The 17,474-nt window shown below is 39.5% G+C and overlaps 1 long non-coding RNA gene across 1 annotated transcript; it reads left to right on the top strand.

The window, feature by feature from the left end:
- Window positions 1-1,604: 1,604 nt before the first annotated feature.
- Window positions 1,605-16,309, top strand: LOC108697429. The gene is made up of 3 exons (XR_001932427.2): window positions 1,605-1,907; window positions 8,796-8,910; window positions 15,501-16,309. It is a non-coding gene; the product is annotated as an uncharacterized LOC108697429 (long non-coding RNA).
- The last annotated feature ends 1,165 nt before the right edge of the window (window positions 16,310-17,474 follow it).

Raw genomic sequence — 17,474 nt, 5'->3', positions numbered from 1 at the left:
GTAACAAAAAATAATATTTTTGTTTTACCAGCAGAATTGAAGCTCCTTTTTTGTTCTCTTGCCAAATTTCCCTTTATTTTGATTAAGCAATAATTACAAGGAGACATTGATGCTGATCTTTTTGACATTCAGGAAGTAATTGACACAGATTCAAAAATAAAGACTTGGCAAGAAACTCTCCTTGTAAGTACAAAACAATATCGATTTTAATAATATACAACTTCATGATATTTCTTATCAGAATTTTAAAAAAACTATTTAAAAATAACTTGGTTACATGTTGGTCTCTTGTGGACCCATAAACATGCAGGGAAAAACTGAGTGGAGAAATAATGGTAAAGGAATTATGCCCCTAAAATGTTGTGATAGGTCGGTATTCACTAAATGAATTCACAGTTTGTACTTACTACTAGCAGTTAGAATCATCTTGCAAAATGGGAGAAAATGGCAGTTGTCCTTTAGCTGTGGTTTCACTACACATCGTAGCACACCCTTACATTCTTAATTCTTTGGAGTTTCGTTTATCATTGGCTTAGCTTTCAAAGTAGCAACTTCCTTTTAAAACATAACATGCCTTATGGAAACAGTAGTATTTCAGCAGTGACAAAGTTTATTGGATTAACAGAAAATATGCATCATAAAATTATGCATAAATTTGGGCACCCAAACAGAGATATTACATCAGTACTTAATTGAGCCTCCTTATGCAAATGTAACAGCCTCTAGACGCCTCCTATAGCCTTTGATTAGTGTCTGGATTCTGGATGGCGGTATTTTTGACCATTCATCCATACAAAATCTCTCCAGTTCAGTTAAATTTGATGGCTGCCGACAGTTGGCTTTCCCTAATAATGCTAATTAGCAATTCTTTGAGGCCTATTAAACTTCAAATACCTAGTTTCGTTTAGTTTTTCATGTTAAAGATAACAGTTAAAGGGGCAGTTAATTGTTGCCTTTACCTTTCCTTTAAGGGTTAGGGCACACTCTCAGACTCGGGGAGATTAGTCGCCCGGCGACAAATCTCCTCTTCCTCGGGGTGACTAATCTCCCCGAACTGCCTCCCGCCGGCACGAGGAAGCTTCGGGCGACTTCGGAAAATGAATCGCTCTGAGTGCCATCGAACCGGCGATTTACATTCTAGCCGGCGGAAGTCAGTTTGTGGAGATTAGTTGCCCCGAAGAAGAGGAGATTTGTCGCCGGGCGACTTATCTCCCCGAATCTGAGCGTGTGCCCTGACCCTTAAATGGCATCATGCCAATTGTTTACTACTAATGCTGACAACATACAGACTGATCTTTCAATATCTATGATTGACTGGCCCCTGTAGTCTTTGTCAACACCTTCTTGTAAAAACTGCAGCATTTTGTATAGGCTATTTTTAATATCGAGTTATCAATGAGAAAAAGCTTACTTTTAGCACTAAGGTACAGGTATGTCTTCATCAGGTGTTTCTTCTGTCTCCTTAGGGCAATACATGTCAGTGCCTTTTGGGAAACCTTATGTTTCAAGTCTGTCGGTAAATAATTTCTAAATCTCATAAAAACCACATCTTTCTAATCATGTATGTTTAAAGCTTCCTGGAACCTATGCCCCCAACAGTTAGGTGCTGCTTATCCCACTTAACTTGTTCCTAGGTATTTGCCCCGTGGGTATAAAAGTATGTCTCAGACATCAAGGCGAACCACAGGCAGTGATGAAACAAAAAATAACTATAATTCTGTGACAGGTACCTGGATTTGAAGGACCAGGCAGAAAAAGAACAAAGTTTCGAGAGCAAGGGGATTTACAGGAAACAGCATGATGAACTACCACATGTCCGGGACAAACTGGATGAAGCCAGCAACCCTCAAACACAACATGTGTCTGATTTCCCGCAATTAAATCATAGTAACACATCAAAAACACAGGTAATATTTATGGCAATGCAAACAGTAGTTTCAAAGCTGTAGCATTAAAAGGTAAAATGCTCCTTTTTATTATAATCTGACATTCTCTTTAATTTTTTGTAATTGAAGGGTTTATATGATTAAATGGGTTTATAGATCATATTATTTATGCTCACTGGGAGATAGGTATGCAATAAATGATGTGTCAAATGATGTCAGCAGTTACATAAGTATAATTGTTGTGGCACACAGTTATATACACAGTTGGCATTCCTTCACTTCTTGTTATCTCTTGCTGATGCTTCCATCGGGTAACAGGTTTGGCCAATGCAAGATATTGTAGAATCACAGTGGAATGCATTAAGCCTTATTTATTAGCTAGTATTGTATTGGAGTATAAGGAACTGTAATTCTGCTAATGACTAGAACTGATGACCACCATGATTAAAAGAGAACTAAACCCTAAAAATGAATATGGTTAAAAATGCCATATTTTATATACTGAACTTATTGTACCAGCCTTGTCAATAGCAGCAATGATCCAGGACTTCAAACTTGTCATCTTGGAAAGTGTCTGCTCTGAGCAGCTGTTGAGAAGGGTCATCGTAAATTATCAAACAGAAAATTAGGTTTGTCCGTAATATAAGGTGATGCTACAGGGCTGATTATTAAATTCTGATACTGATTGCACTGGTTTCTGTGCTGCTATGTAGTAATTATCTGTATTAATTACTAATCAGCCTTATATTGTGACATTTCTATTCTATGTGTACTGTATATTGTGAGAGGGGCCCTAAGCTCACTAAGTGACAGCAGCACAGAGCAAGTGCAGCAGAAAAGAAGATGGGGAGCTACTGGGGCATCTTTGGAGACACCGATCTTTACTGCTAAAGGACTGTGGTTGCTTTGGGCTGGTACAGAATCTCAAAACATTATGTACAACATTTCTACCCTACTTCTTTAGTTAGACTTTAGTTCTGCTTTAAAGGGCACCTATCACAGCCAAAATCAAACACATATTAACAATCTGACCAGTACAAGCTAAACACGTTTAATCAAACTACATATATAGTTTTTTGAAAAAACTGCAGGTTTTAAAAAAATCCCTTACTTTGTCAAATGGGTTCTTTCACTGAGGGAGGCCATATTGAGACTCTAACAGAGACTCTAATGTGCAAATTTCAGGAGCATGCTCAGATTGTAACACTGCTTTGAGTATTCTACCCAGAATGCCTTGTTTTAGTAAACTCCTCCACTAGAAGTATCCACTAGAAGTGCTGCCACCTGCTAACTTCCAGCAGATGGCAGCACTACTGAACAGCAGCTAACACACAGGTTTGGCTGATTTGAAAATAGCTTAGAAGGGTTGATAAGCAAGCAAGGAATTTCAACTGAGCATGTGCGAGATTTCAGAGCTACAGTTGGCTGGGAAGATATAGGTAGGAGGAGCCAGTGAAATCCAAGATGTCTGCCTCAGCTAGAACTGCAGGGGAGATAGGGGAGATCTTGCAGAAGGAATAGTGAGCAAATGATTTACATTATACAAACAATTCTAACTGTTTTAAAAATCGGATTTCTTGAACTTTCACATAGTGTATTTACTTAGTAAATGATTTTGGTCATGATTGGTGCCCTTTAAGCTACTCATGTCTAAAGACCTCTATGCCTGAACCATAAAACCATTCAGATATAGGAAAAAAAGACAACTCAAAGTCAAAAGCATCTTTGCCATCCAGTAGTTACACAGCCCTCTTGGTTTAGTTTGAGACATGGTTATTAAGTAAAGGCTCGCTGGCAAAGGAGCTGAATATATTAGGGCCCAGTACTAAGTGAGACAGCATGAATATATGTGTAGAAAGATAAAATTATGCTGTCAGTGTTTCTCTCACATTGTTGCATTTGTTCCCAGAATTCTTTGCTACAAAAAAGCTACAAAAAAGCTACGGATAAGTAACGTTGTGTGTAGTTAAAGGAGAAGGAAAGACAATAGATTAGCCACAATAGTGCAAGCTATAACACTATATTTATTCTATAGAATGCTTTACCATACCTGTGTAAACAGCTTAAGAAGCTCTCTCTGTTGGGTAAGGATAGCAGCAGCCATATTAGCTTGGTGTGATATCACTTCCTGACTGAGTCACTCCCTGTTCTTTCATAGCTCTTGGCTCAGATTACAGCAGGGAGGGAGGGGAAGAGAGGAGCAAACGGAGCATGCTCAAGCCCGTGCCCTGAAGGTTTAAGCTGAAAACAGGAAGTCTGATACAGAAGCCCATGTGTACACAATAGAAGGAAAGAAATGCAGTTTTTCTTTTGACAGAGAACTCAGAGCAGCATTACTTTGAGGGTTTATTGGTGTATTTATATAGACCTTTCTGATAAAGCTTACTTAATTTTAACCTTTCCTTTTTCTTTAAGAAATTGTGCCTAGGGTGAATCGGGGTATCCACCAAAATATATGCAGTGACCAGACACAACTGCTTGTGGCAATAGAGCAATGTCCTTATAGCTGTAAATGATCTCCAGTGTGTCCATGGATGCTTGGGGTGGGCAACTTCTCCCAGAATACCGTATAAAGGATTGATTTTTGTTACCTCGCCAAGCTATTAATTAGCATTCTAATATCTGAATAGAACTCGTACATACAGCTATTGCTGCAGTAGCTTTTGTCATTGTTTCTGGCATCTGAGTTGAGTTTTCATTTTTTGGTACAGAGTTGATGTCAGAGATGCAGTTCAAGGAGGATAATTGAATTCACTTTGTACTGCCTGTCAATAATTCTAGCAGTGCCCTGAAGCATTACACATACTGCGCAAGCATGCAGTCATAGGACTATTTTAGGAGACTGACATAACAGCAAGGTTTAACCCTCTCGTGATGCAAAGAACCTGCTGCATCTTTGTACTTTATTATCTTGTACTATATTATAATACTTTATTACTGTCTTCATCCCTTAACTGCTTACAGTTCACATCAATTCATTTGTATTGATTTTCTCTAATACAGGTATGGGATCCATTATCCGGAAACCTGTTATCCAAAACGCTCCGAATTACGGAAAGGCTGTCTTCCGTAGACTCCATTTTACCGAAATAATCCAAATTCTAAAAAATGATTTCCTTTTTCTCTTTAATAATAAAACAGTAGTTTGTACTTGATCCGAAGTAAGATATAATTACTCCTTATTGGAAGCAAAACCAGTTTATTGGGTTTATTTAATGTTTACGTGATTTTCTAGTAGTAAGGTATGAAGATCTAAATTTTGGAAAGATCCATTATCCGAAATACCCCAGGTCCCGAGCATTTTGCATAACAGATCCCATACCTGTACTGTATTTAAAGTGTCTGGACTGTACCAGCATTTACAATGTCAGGCACATAGACAAATATTTAACACAACGCTGCAAAGCATAACAACAGTTTATCTGCTTTCATGACTGGTCTAGTGTAGTTGGTTGGTTTGGGATTACTAGACTGTGACAAGCATTTGCCCACTTACAGCTTTACATACTCTCAGCCAGGTCTGGACTGAGAATTAAAATAGGCCCTGGCATTTCAGGTATACAGAGGCCCAAACAGCCCCCGCCAGCCCACTAAATACTGACTTTCTATGGGACCTTATAGCAGCCCCTCTGGCATTTGCCAGAACCCACAGATTGCCAGTCCGGGCCTCTCAGCTGTCTCCATTTCACCTTTCCTTTTGATGTAGCTATTATTGCCAATGTCTCTCAGGACAGCAATGCAGTCTCTCTTCCCAAACCTGCAAGATTGTGGGAGGAGCAGATTGTAGCAGGGACTGATGCAACCGCTGGGCTGCTTTCCAACTGAAGAGTTCCGGGGACTGAGGCCATGTAAGCAGGGCTACTCATTTGTGTCCTGAGTTACAGATGTTCTTTTGTCTTTCTCGTCTTTCTTGATGACATCAATCAGATTTGTGTGTTTTCTTGTGTAAAAGTCAAGTGTCTACATCTAAGTTGCAGGTATTACTCACAGAAGCTGAAACCACTTCAGAACAAATCTCTCATATGTTGACACAGAAGTTCTGACTGGCCAGAGTACTGAAGGATTTCCTGGCAAATGTAAATGGGCCAGATCCAAGCATCTACAATCCCCTCTCAACCATTTCTTCTCATCCAATGTCTCAATAAATGTATTAGTAGAGGTGCAGGGTCTTTGGTAGGCTTCTGAGTGTGCAGAGTACTTTCATATTACTGTTGCCAATATCTAACACAGCTGCAGGGTTTAGGGTCAGAGCACGCGCTCAGATTCAGGAGATTAGTCGCCCGGTGGCTAGAATGTAAATCGCCGGCAGAATTATACTCGGAGCGCTTCATTTTCCAAAGTCGCCCGGCGGCTAGAATGTAAATCGCCGGCAGAATTATACTCGGAGCACTTCATTTTCCAAAGTTGCGACTTTGGAAAATGAAGTGCTCCGAGTATAATTCTGCCGGCGATTTACATTCTAGCCGGCAGGAGGCAGTTTGGGGAGATTAGTTGCCCCGAAGAAGAGGAGATTTGTCGCGGGAGACTAATCTCCCCGAATCTGTGTGTGTGCCCTGTCTTTGATCGTCTGAAGGACATTTTTAGGATCTCCTGTCACATGCAGCCCTGTAAGTAAATGTAGTTTTTTTTTCTTCTTAGGAAGTCAAAACTGTAATACAGGTATGGGATCCATTATCAGGAAACCCCTCCAGAATTTATTATGGAAAGGCCATAGACACCATTTTAATCAAATATTTCTAATGTTTTCCTTTTTCTCTGTAAAATTAAAACAGTGCCTTATACTTGATCCCAACTAAGATATAATTAATCCTTATTTAAGGCAAAACAATCATATTGGATTTATTTAATGTTTAAATGTTTTTTTAGTACACACATAGGGCCTTATCTGAGAATTTAAATATCATTAACAAAGCACAATTTAATCAGATTTTTTTCCTAAATTGTTTTTTTTTGTGCTTTTTCCCAAAAAGTCCGACCTTTTTTCAGATTTTTGGGCTAAATCCAACGCAGACCATAGAACTTCCAAATAGGATACGTACCTCACCTCTCCCATTGACTTAAATACAACCTTGGCAGGACTGAGATGGATGATTTTTCGGATTCTGACTTCATTCTACATCTTCAGGATATAATAAATCAGGATAATATAAATCTAAAAAATTTGTTTTTTTCCCACTAAAAATTTGGATTTTATAGTAAAAAAAAAAAACTTGAATTTTTGGGGTTTTTTTGCATTCGGACTTTAATGAATAAACCCCATAAAGTATGGAGATCCAATTCATAGAAAGATCCTTTATCCAGCAAACCGTAGGTTTTGAGCACTCTGGATAACAGGTTTCACCTGTATGCTCTCGTTTTATGAATAGTGTTTATTTATCTCTGGATGGGTTGTCTTTTTATTTCTAAAAATTTAATTTGCTTAATGTTAAAATGTTGTAGATAGGGAAAGTAAAGCAAACAGCTGGCAATGATCTTGATTGAGAAACCAAGTTTAACAATTCCCATAACAAATAACTGTGTCGCTGTTGTTTTGATGCCGAAAATTATGAATTGTGACAGACCCAGCTGCAAACTTTTAGTACAGACACAAGATCAGGTAATAAATTTGCTTCAAGTCCAATTGCCTATAGGAACCAATCAGCAGATCACCATTGCTGGTCAAATTGCTGGTTAAAATATTGCAGGTTTTGGATCATAGGACTTAACATGCTCTGTTTTTCTTATGCTCTTGGTTCCTACCACAGGGAGCTCAGAGTTACAAATATCTGTGCAGGAGTATGCCACGAGTAAGAGACATTTTTTTGCTGTTTTAAGGATTGTTTAGTGTGAAGTTTCCCCTCCATTGTGATTATGCTGATTTAGGGGATTGTTTCTCCTGCTGCTTTTCACCCTTTGTTGTCACTCCACATGTCCTACTGCTTCTTAGGAGTATTAAAACACTAAAGAGGACTAATGGAAACAATAAGCAAGCTGACTCAACTACACCTCCATAGAAGACAGGGGTAACAGTTTTAAGAGAAAATGCATTGCATCTCTAATATTTACAATAAAAATATAGCAGCACATACATTAAATAAACCAAAAAAAAAAAATATTTTGTTAAAACTATGGGATATAAGTATTTTCACGATCATTTGTCACCTTAAACGAACAGTTACACCAAAAAGTGAAAGTGTTTTAAAGTACTGAAAACATAATGTAGTGTTTTTTTGCTTTTAATAGGTTGAAATAAAGGTTCTTCGTTTTAACATTGAGTGGATGTGGAGTGCTTGCTGATTCCTCTTTCAGAGCTGTACTGCTTAAACTGGTGTGTTTGCTTCAGAAAGACCATAATAGTTTATATACAATTGCTGCTGTGTAGCCAAGGGATCAGCCATTTAAGCTGGAGAAAAGGCTCAATACCCAACGGATAAGCTCTGTAGTATACAATGGTATTCTTGAGAACTTATCTGTTATCTACTGAGTCTCCTGTGCTAGATTGACTGCCCCCAAGGCTATACAGCAGCTTCAATGCATAAACTATATTTTTTTTGTTTCTGAAGCAAACTCACCAGTTTTACCAGTGCAGGGCAACCGTACATTATATTGCCATTCAATTAAAAAACTTTCATTTTTTGGTGTTACTGTTCCTTTAAATCCTAGATCCCAATGGAGTCCAAGGCAATGAATAGGGTCAACTTAAAGGTTAAAATCAGGACATTGTTTATTTTTCCATAAATCTGTAAATTTGACTTGAGCTGCTGGGTGAAGACTGAAAGTTGGATCACAAAAGGGCTTCTTCGAACCTCTAATACCTGAATCCTTAAAACACTTGTCTCCAAACAAAGCCGCCGGATGCAAGGCATGTTAATCTACATCAACTGGCAATTGATAAAATCTTTATTAATGTTTTTTTCTCTCTTGTTGTAGAGAACTCAGATGATGATGTTAGTGACACAGAAGACACCGGTGTTACACAAGGAGACCTAGATTCTTCAATATCTGGGCAGCGTCCTGACAAGTGGGAAGAGTCATGAAGTCACTGGTAAGTGGGTCTGTGCTTATTCATCTGGAACCAAGAAAATTAATTACAACCAGTTTATCACAGACAAGCTGGAGGTTCTTCCCAAGCAATACATGCTCTCAAAAGCTGCCACAAGCCTGTCAACTCCTGTGAGGTAAATGCATTACAATGGCGGTGTTTACTTTCCTTTGCAGTGATGTCCAGCTGCTAGACTGCTATTGTAGTCCATGAACAGCTGAAGGGCCACAGGTTGGAAGTTCTGTGGCTTTTGTTATATGTGGAGCTTTGCCCCTACAACTTTTTTTTTTTAAATAATCTCCCCGAGAAGTCTTTGGCATGCTTGTTCACATTTATCCCCCCTAACATCATTTAAAAAGCAGCTCTAATGATGTTATGATAGGCCTGTAGTTTATGTATATCGTATATACGGTACATAAAAATGAAAGTTTAGCCGTTTGATTATTTTGTTTGTGGCTTTGTTCTTGTGTGTACATATAGACAGCTTAAATGAATTGCAATATATGGACAAACAATCCCTGTTTTGTTTAAAGGGTAAGGCATTTTTTTAGTAGCTGTATGCACAAAATGTCTCAATATCTTAAGTGGGTTGAGTGCAGAGGACCTTTTGTATTTGTCTATACTGTATGTATTTTGTGGTCACAGCTTCATTGCACCCCCGCCAGAACTGGGCTTGGATTCAAAATAGGCCCTGGCATTCCTTTTACACAGAGGCCCAAACAGCCCCCCACCAGCCCACTTAATAGTCATTTTCTATGGCATCTTACAGCAGCCCCTCTGGCATTTGCCAGAAGCCACAGATTGCCAGTCCGGGCCTGGCCCCCGCCTAATGGTTTTAAAAATTAGTGGTGAGCACAACTTTCCCTTGTTTGTTATAGTTTATACAGGAGCAGTGACCAACTCCATGTTGTACCTCCCACCCTTCCTAGCTATAGTCAGGTGATCCCAGTGGTGTCCAATAAAAGGGCAGCCAAATTTGGGAGTTTTAACCTTGAAAGCAGCAGGTAAGTTGCAGGTAAAACGTAGTCCCTGTGTAAAATGTATAATGAAGCAATAGAATTCTTAATGAATCAGATGCAATTTGAGTGTAGAACTGGCCAGATATGGGATGACTTTATATATATATTCCTGTATAGACAGCTGCCCCTGTGCACGGATCCAAATTCATATACAAAGAGAATAAAATACCAGCACCAGGGTTCTTGTGTTTGTAGAAAAACTTGTGTTGTTACATGGTATGTAAAACCGACGTTTCGGTCGGTAAGAAATTGATTAAAGGTGTATTTGGAGACCAAGTTACTCTGAAAGTATACAAATTTTATTTAACATTGAATATTATCCATTTAAAACCTGGCCGGGCAGGAACCCAACAGATAACAATATAAATACATAAAAGATTATTTTCAAAACGATTCAGGTAGGTGGTCATGTATTTAAAATCACAGTAATAGGAATTTTCCAAAATCTCCTAAGTTGTATTGAGTGATTCCCCCAGTCTTGCAATAACAACTATGTAGAGCAAAGTTGGTGTGAGTTACTGTATAGTTCTCCAACTTGGGAGTATTATGGTGTGAGTTATAGTTCTCCAATTTGGTAATCAAGTGAGAGGTAATTAAAATAGAGCCTGGGTGTCAGTCCGAATATATATGGATACCAAGGTGAGTTGACAGCACTCCCAAGGAAGTTTTGAGGCAAAGGTTTCAGCAAACAAAATGTAGGTTTATCGGTTCCAACGTTTCAGTTCCACACTGGAACTTTATGATGGCAATGGTGATAGTTATGGAGAATTCTAAGTAGTCTAGATAGCTTGTATTGGTGCTGGACTGGGAGAATAGGAACATAAGAGGGTATGATGTATTATGGAACTTACACTCTTGTGCTCTGTTAATGACTTCTTCTGCAAATTGATTGTGCAACCTATTTTGAGGTGTAAGTTGCTGTATGCTGGTCATTTTTATGCTCCCTGCATCAGTGACTGTTTATACCAGCAAATAGCAGTGGCAAGTTTAAGTTCTACTGCCGGTAAGGCCATAGTGATAGATTAATCACCCATGTGGGCCTAGTGATAGATTAATCACCCATGTGGGCCTAGCTTAAATATAGTTTGGAAATATAGTTAGAGAAATGCAGGTTTGACTTCTCCATGATAAATCATTTTCAAATCATGAATGTATTTTTTTGGAAGCTAGTATCCCAGTCAATGGAAAGAAAATGGCTGAAAAAAAATGTAAGACATTCTGGATAGTGAACATTTCTGAACTAGACCAGATCTTTTCCAATATATGGGGAGCCAGAGCAAAAACGGCTCAACTCTGGTATCAACAGGTTGTTCCTAAATCTTTTCTGATCAGTAAACACTGTGCTCCTGAGGGTAAATAGAAAGCAAAAATTGCATAAGAGGCCCTTGCAGATAGTGTCCTAGTAGGTTTCAGACAGTAGACCCCTTACCACTGCACTAGCATGCTATGACATATTTAGTTATACGTCAGAGTTCCTTAGGCCCGTGTATAGCTCGTTATCCATATAACCTGGTTGCTGAGCTGCAGTGATGACAAGCTGACATGTGTTCTTGACATTTGCTAAGCAATTAAAATAGTTGTAAGTATTCAGAGTGAGGCAAACCTAAAGCTGAATAACTCTATAGGCATATTCATGTAATGACAAAAAGGCTTATCTTTGTTAACATGCCACATTAATTTATTTATTTTTTCGCACAATGAAAACCTGACCATGCAACAAGCCATTGGTCTGAAACATTATGATGATTTCTTGGATCGCATGCCATGGGATGAGGCTGGGAAGATTGAAAAAACTGTAAGCATTCTGATTCAGAATAAATGGCAGTTCTTTATATTAGATATTGTACTTCCAGAGTAAGTAACTTTAGAGGTTTGCGCTCCATAACTACACAGCATCTCAATCCCACTGTTTGGCCTAAAATAGATTCAGCTGTGTTCACTAACCACCGTAAATTCGCCAGCGACGGCTTCGCTCACATCGCAACACTTTGCCAGGCGTAGATTCGCCAGGACAACGCTAATTCACTAAAATCTGAAGTTTCGTCCAGGGCGCCGACCTCTGGTGAAGTTGTGCTAGCGTTACTGCGCCAAGCAAAGCGATGTTGCGCTAGCGTTGGCTAATTTGCATACGGTGGGAAGTTAAAGTTGAATGGACGTATACTGTATGTTGCAGCAAATACATTACACTACACAAGCCCAGGGAAACCTTAATAAAAGAAAATAGAGTTGTTATATTGCCCTACACATGAGGCCAGTGTATAGTTTATTACATATGTTAGGAAATGTAGGGGGGAGCCCGGGTACCCAAAAACATTTTTACGGACTTTTGCAACTTATCACCCTGAAAAAAGTAAAAGACACCAGTGTTTTTTGGGACTAAACTAAAAATTGAAGAAGCCGTATACATTCCATTGCTCTTCACCTAGTCGGAGGTGGTGAAGGCAAGTCTGGCGGAACAGGTAATGTTCAGTAAAATGTGCATCATAGTGAATTTGTGAAGTAACGCTCTTTCGCAAGAGCGAAACTTCGCCTGGCTTAAGAGTGCAAAGTAGCGCTAGAGTCTAAGTTAAGCCAGCGCCTGTTAGTAAATCAGCGAAGTAACGAAAGTAAATTTACCTCTAGGTTGAGTGCAGGCCCGGACTGACAATCTGTGGGTTCTGGCAAATGCCAGAGGGACTGCCATAACATGCCATAGAAAGTCACTATTTAGTGGGCTGGTGGGGAGTTGATTGGGCCTCTCTTTACCTGGAATGTCAGGGCCTAATTTGAATCACAGTCCAGACCTGATTGGGTGGCCATACTAGGAGATAATAAGCAAGTTGGGAGCCCCTGTCAGGCGACTCTGCATAGACTGCAATTCATTGCATGGGGCGGCAATTTGTAACAGGGTTGTTTTATACAAAGCACAGTGCAGCTGTAACATAATAGATTGTCTGCTTTGTTAATAAATAGTTGGCAACTGGCAAAGAACACATTTATGTTCTTTTTCTCTCCAAACTCAAGGATGATTAGCGTGAGGTAAAGCTACATTTGAGATCTTTTGCTACTGGGAATTGAACTAGAAGACATGATCAAGCTGTGCAGATAAACTCTGCCTTTGTTTTCAGGGTATTTTGTGCCTTTGCTTTCGAATTTCTTTCTCTGCTATTATTCGGGCACACCATTTAATATATTCTACTAAGAAAGGATTTCTCTCCCACAAGCTTCTGTAAGAGCACTGCTCTTTGTAATGATCATCAGGAAACAATATTTCAAAGACAGTCTTTTGGAGAAAATGAAAGGCAGTGGAGTTAGACTGTTGCTGTTGAGTGACAGGATCCCTTGGGGTGGGTTGGAAGAAGTTGCTTTATGTTACACCTGCATACCCCATCACCGTGGAAGCATCGGTCATTGCGACGCTGTCACTCAGCCACAGAGCCTGATCTCAAAGAATGCGCAACACTCAGGACCCCACTGGGAAACTTGTTCCCATGCGTATGATTAAAGACGAAAGGCTCATTCCTCCCCCCCACCATCAGCACCACCACCTCCTCCCTTTTTGTTCAAATACGGTTGTCACGTCAAAGATTTTTGAGAATGACTTTCCTATTCCAAGGTCCCTTTTATTTTACCCTCCCCATCCTTTCAAAAGTCAACCAGGTTGTTGTGGCGGCTGCAGAAGGAGGAGTCACTGCCTATTGTTGCTGATTGGATTACTCGTCCTGGGTCTCAAGGAGAAAGAAGGGGATTAAGGGATTAGCCACTGTCCTTGCTGTATGTCACATCAAGATCTAAGGGCTTTTGCACTCAATTGCAATGTAGCAGGTCTTCAGAAATCTTCATTAAAAAGAGACAAAATATGCATTAGAAAAAGAGTCATGACCTCTTTAAGCATGTCATGGGAATACAAGATGGAATTAATAGGTTTATGCTCCTAATGAAAGATGATCCTTGGTCCTAATCAGATAAAGCGAGATAAGGAAAAGTAATACTTAGATGCTACAACTTCATTGACAATATATATTTTAGAAGAGCGGTTAACTGCCTTATTGCTGCTGCAATGACATTTTGAGTGTATACTAGATATATTGCATAAGCAGCACCCGGTAACAGGTCTGTTAAGCATTCACACAGCATGCATTCAACAAATAATTTCTCTTGCAGTCACTTTCTCCCAAACAGTGTTCATTAAAATGTCGTTGATGGAAGATTATGATTTCTAACTGTATAAAACACTTCCCTATTGCACTTGTCCCTTTGTAGTCAGGAGACTATATTCCTATATGATAAAGCAGGGAGAAGTGCACATATATTCTCTAAAAATCCTACCTAATAGCTTCCTGCTTTTAATCAGCACGTGAGAGCTTATAGCACATAGGCTGTGTATTACAGTCTTGAATTTTTTCTGGTTATAATTCCAAAGTAATGGAGACTGCATGGCTGTATGTTGCTTCCACTGATGCTGGTCACATGCAAACTAATGTGATTGGCTGAAAACTGATTTTTTTTTTTTTTTTTTTAAAAAAGGCCTTGTTCTGGGGGCCCCAAATGATTGAATGATATATATAATGCTATATGATGCAAACATTTTGCAAAATGGTTGAATTTGCCTCTTCATAGACTAATCGTAGGATCGCACCGGTGGGACAGGAGATTATCATTTGTTTGTGAGGATTTTCGGAGCCTGATTCGCAGGTGGCCCTACAGGGTGATGGTAGTATATGAAGAGGCAAATCAATGATTTCCAGAACCCTTGAATTTGCACCATGTGCAAAAGGTCTTGGAGTGCTTCTCGATAGGCTCAAGTCATAACCTCTGAGTTATGCCCATCAACGAGCCCTCTAAATGGCTAAAAAGTCTATTCCTCTGTAATGTGTATACAATTTATCTATTTTCCCAAGGAAAGAGAAATGGCTCATAGTCTTAATCCTGAGCTGATCTCTGTAGCATGTGGCTCTTACCGCCGTAGATAAGCAACCTGTGGGGATGTCGATGTGTTAGTATCTCACCCCGATGGAAAGTCTCAAAGAATTTTCAAAAAACTTCTCGATGGGCTGAAGATGCAAGGCAAGAAATATGCACTTATTCATCTTTTTCAGAACAACTTGTAATCATTTAAATGAAGATGTTCATAAAAGAACTTTCAAAGGCTGGAAGTGACCACAAATCTTATCAAACACTACGGCAGAATCCTCTGATGGGGACGGCTTCTTCCTTAGTGATTAATTACAGGCTACAAACCACTTATGTCATTGCATTAGCTGCCACAGTAGGATCTGTAATTTAGCTGTGTCTAATGATAAAGCACGGTTGCTCCAACGTTCTGTCATGATTTGCAGTTTCTTCCTCAACAGTTGTAATCAATGACGGTACTTAAATGCTCAGAAGCAGAGGGTGATTAACGAGGCTACTTTAGAGTCTTCCAATTAATGCGCTGGTCAAAAAGAAATCTGAATTATTTCATCAGTCAAAGTGAAATGTTCTCCTTCTTCTTATCTCTTTGAGCAAATCTGATTTTCTTATTTCTTTCTTATAAACTTTTTCATCTCTTTGAGCAAATCTGATTTTCTTATTGCTTTCTTATAAATTTTGTAGGGTTTCTGACAGATGACTTGGTGAATGAAGAAGTGAACGGGAATCAGAAGAAATATTTAGGGGTTTGTCGTTTTCCAGGAGAAGGTCAACGGCACCGTAGGCTGGAAGTTATTTTGTGCCATATGGAGAGTTTGCTTGTCCCTTATCTACTTCACTGGATCTGCGCGTTTTAACCACTCAATGCGGGCTCTGGCCGCTACCAAACACATGAGCCTATCAGAACACTCGCTTAACAAGGATGTTGTGAACAATGGGAGGTCAGCCAAGGTTGCCCTCTCCCTACACCAACTGAGAGGAAAATTTTTGAGATACTTGGGCTTCCATTTAGAGAACCACATGAGAGAGACTGGTGATCCAGTACTAAATAATAACCAATAGACTCATGCTCATGCGGTCCTATCAGTTGTCCACTTTTAATGTTGGTAAAAAACATTGGTAGACTAAGGGGTCTAGTTATGATGCTGCTTAAAAAGTCAACTGAAACATTACTGGTGATGTTGTTCATAGCAACCAATCAGATGTTTGCTTTTGTTTTGTAACAGTTGAATGCTGATTGGTTGCTCTGGGCAATATCGCCAATAATGCTTCTCTCCATTTTTTACATAGTATGATAAATAGGGAGTAGCACACCTATTCATCTAATTACCTTTCCAGTTTGATTTATCTTTCCACAAGAAGCAATGTTTGGGAAGGATGTACTTTCCCAAACACAGTGTGACTTAAGCTGGCCATAGACTCAAAGATCCGCTCGTTTGGCAACATCGCCAAACGAGCGGATCTTTCCCCGATATGCCACTAACGGCATGGCTATATCGGGGGTAATTCGAACGTTTGGCCGTATGGTCGAACGATCTAATTACGATATGCCAAGGGGCTCCGACAGGTCAGTCAGGTAAAAATCAAACCTTCCCGATCGATATCATGGCCAGATATCGATCGGGAAGACCCGTCGGAAGCCCCCATACATGGGCAGATAAGCTGTCAAATTGGTCTAAATGACCAATTTCGGCAGCTTTATCTGCCCGTGTATGGCAACCTTTATATGGTACTGTGGGCTAAACAGATATGCATTGCACAAGGGCCCACTGTGTGACCCATCTTCATTTCCTTTCAACTGGCCAATGAAGATTTTCCATCAGCATTGATAATTCTCCAAACTGCCTGAACTAATCTGGGAATATACAGCTAGCTTTACTAAAACTCTTCTGGTTACAGTTTTAACATGGTTTCAAGTGATGACACAGTATATGGGTGTTCAGAAAGCAATAGAGGACACTGTTTTACACAGTATAGGTTCCCACTTACACCTGTTTATTTTCTAGTTATTTCCACATATGCATAGGAGTGTCAGTAAGCGCCTGGTTGATGCAGACAGATGCTTTTGTGCAGTTTTATTTGTACATATATGTGGTATCATAAGGACTTATTAAACACTGTCAACATGAATGGGATTCTACAAGTAGATGTTAGTTCTGATTTAAAGGAGAACTAAACCCTAAAAATGAATAGGATTAAAAATGCCATGTTTTATATACTGCAGTTATTGCACCAGCCTAAAGTTTCAGCTTGTCAATAGCAGCAATGATCCAGGACTTCACACTTGTCACAGGGGGTCACCATCTTGGAAAGTGACTGCGACACTCACATGCTCAGTGGGCCCTGAGCAGCTGTTGAGAAGCTAAGCTTAGGGGTCATCACTAATTATCAAGCAGAAAATGAGGTTGGCCTGTCATATAAGCTGATGCTACAGGGCTGATTATTAAATTCTGATGCTAGTTGCACTGGTTTCTGTGCTGCCATGTAGTAATTATCTGTATTAATTACTAATCAGCCTTATATTGTGACATTTCTATTCTATGTGTACTGTATATTGTGAGTGGGTCCCTAAGCTCAGCAGCACAGAGCATGTGCAGTGAATCAGCAGAAAAGAAGATGGGGAGCTACTGGGGCATCTTTGGAGACACAGATCTTTAC

Source organism: Xenopus laevis, chromosome 7S (genome assembly GCF_017654675.1).
Source record: "Xenopus laevis strain J_2021 chromosome 7S, Xenopus_laevis_v10.1, whole genome shotgun sequence".
In the NCBI taxonomy this organism is placed as follows: Eukaryota; Metazoa; Chordata; class Amphibia; order Anura; family Pipidae; genus Xenopus; species Xenopus laevis.
The sequence above is the reverse complement of the archived record's forward strand: the minus strand, read 5'-3'. Positions and strand labels throughout refer to the sequence as shown.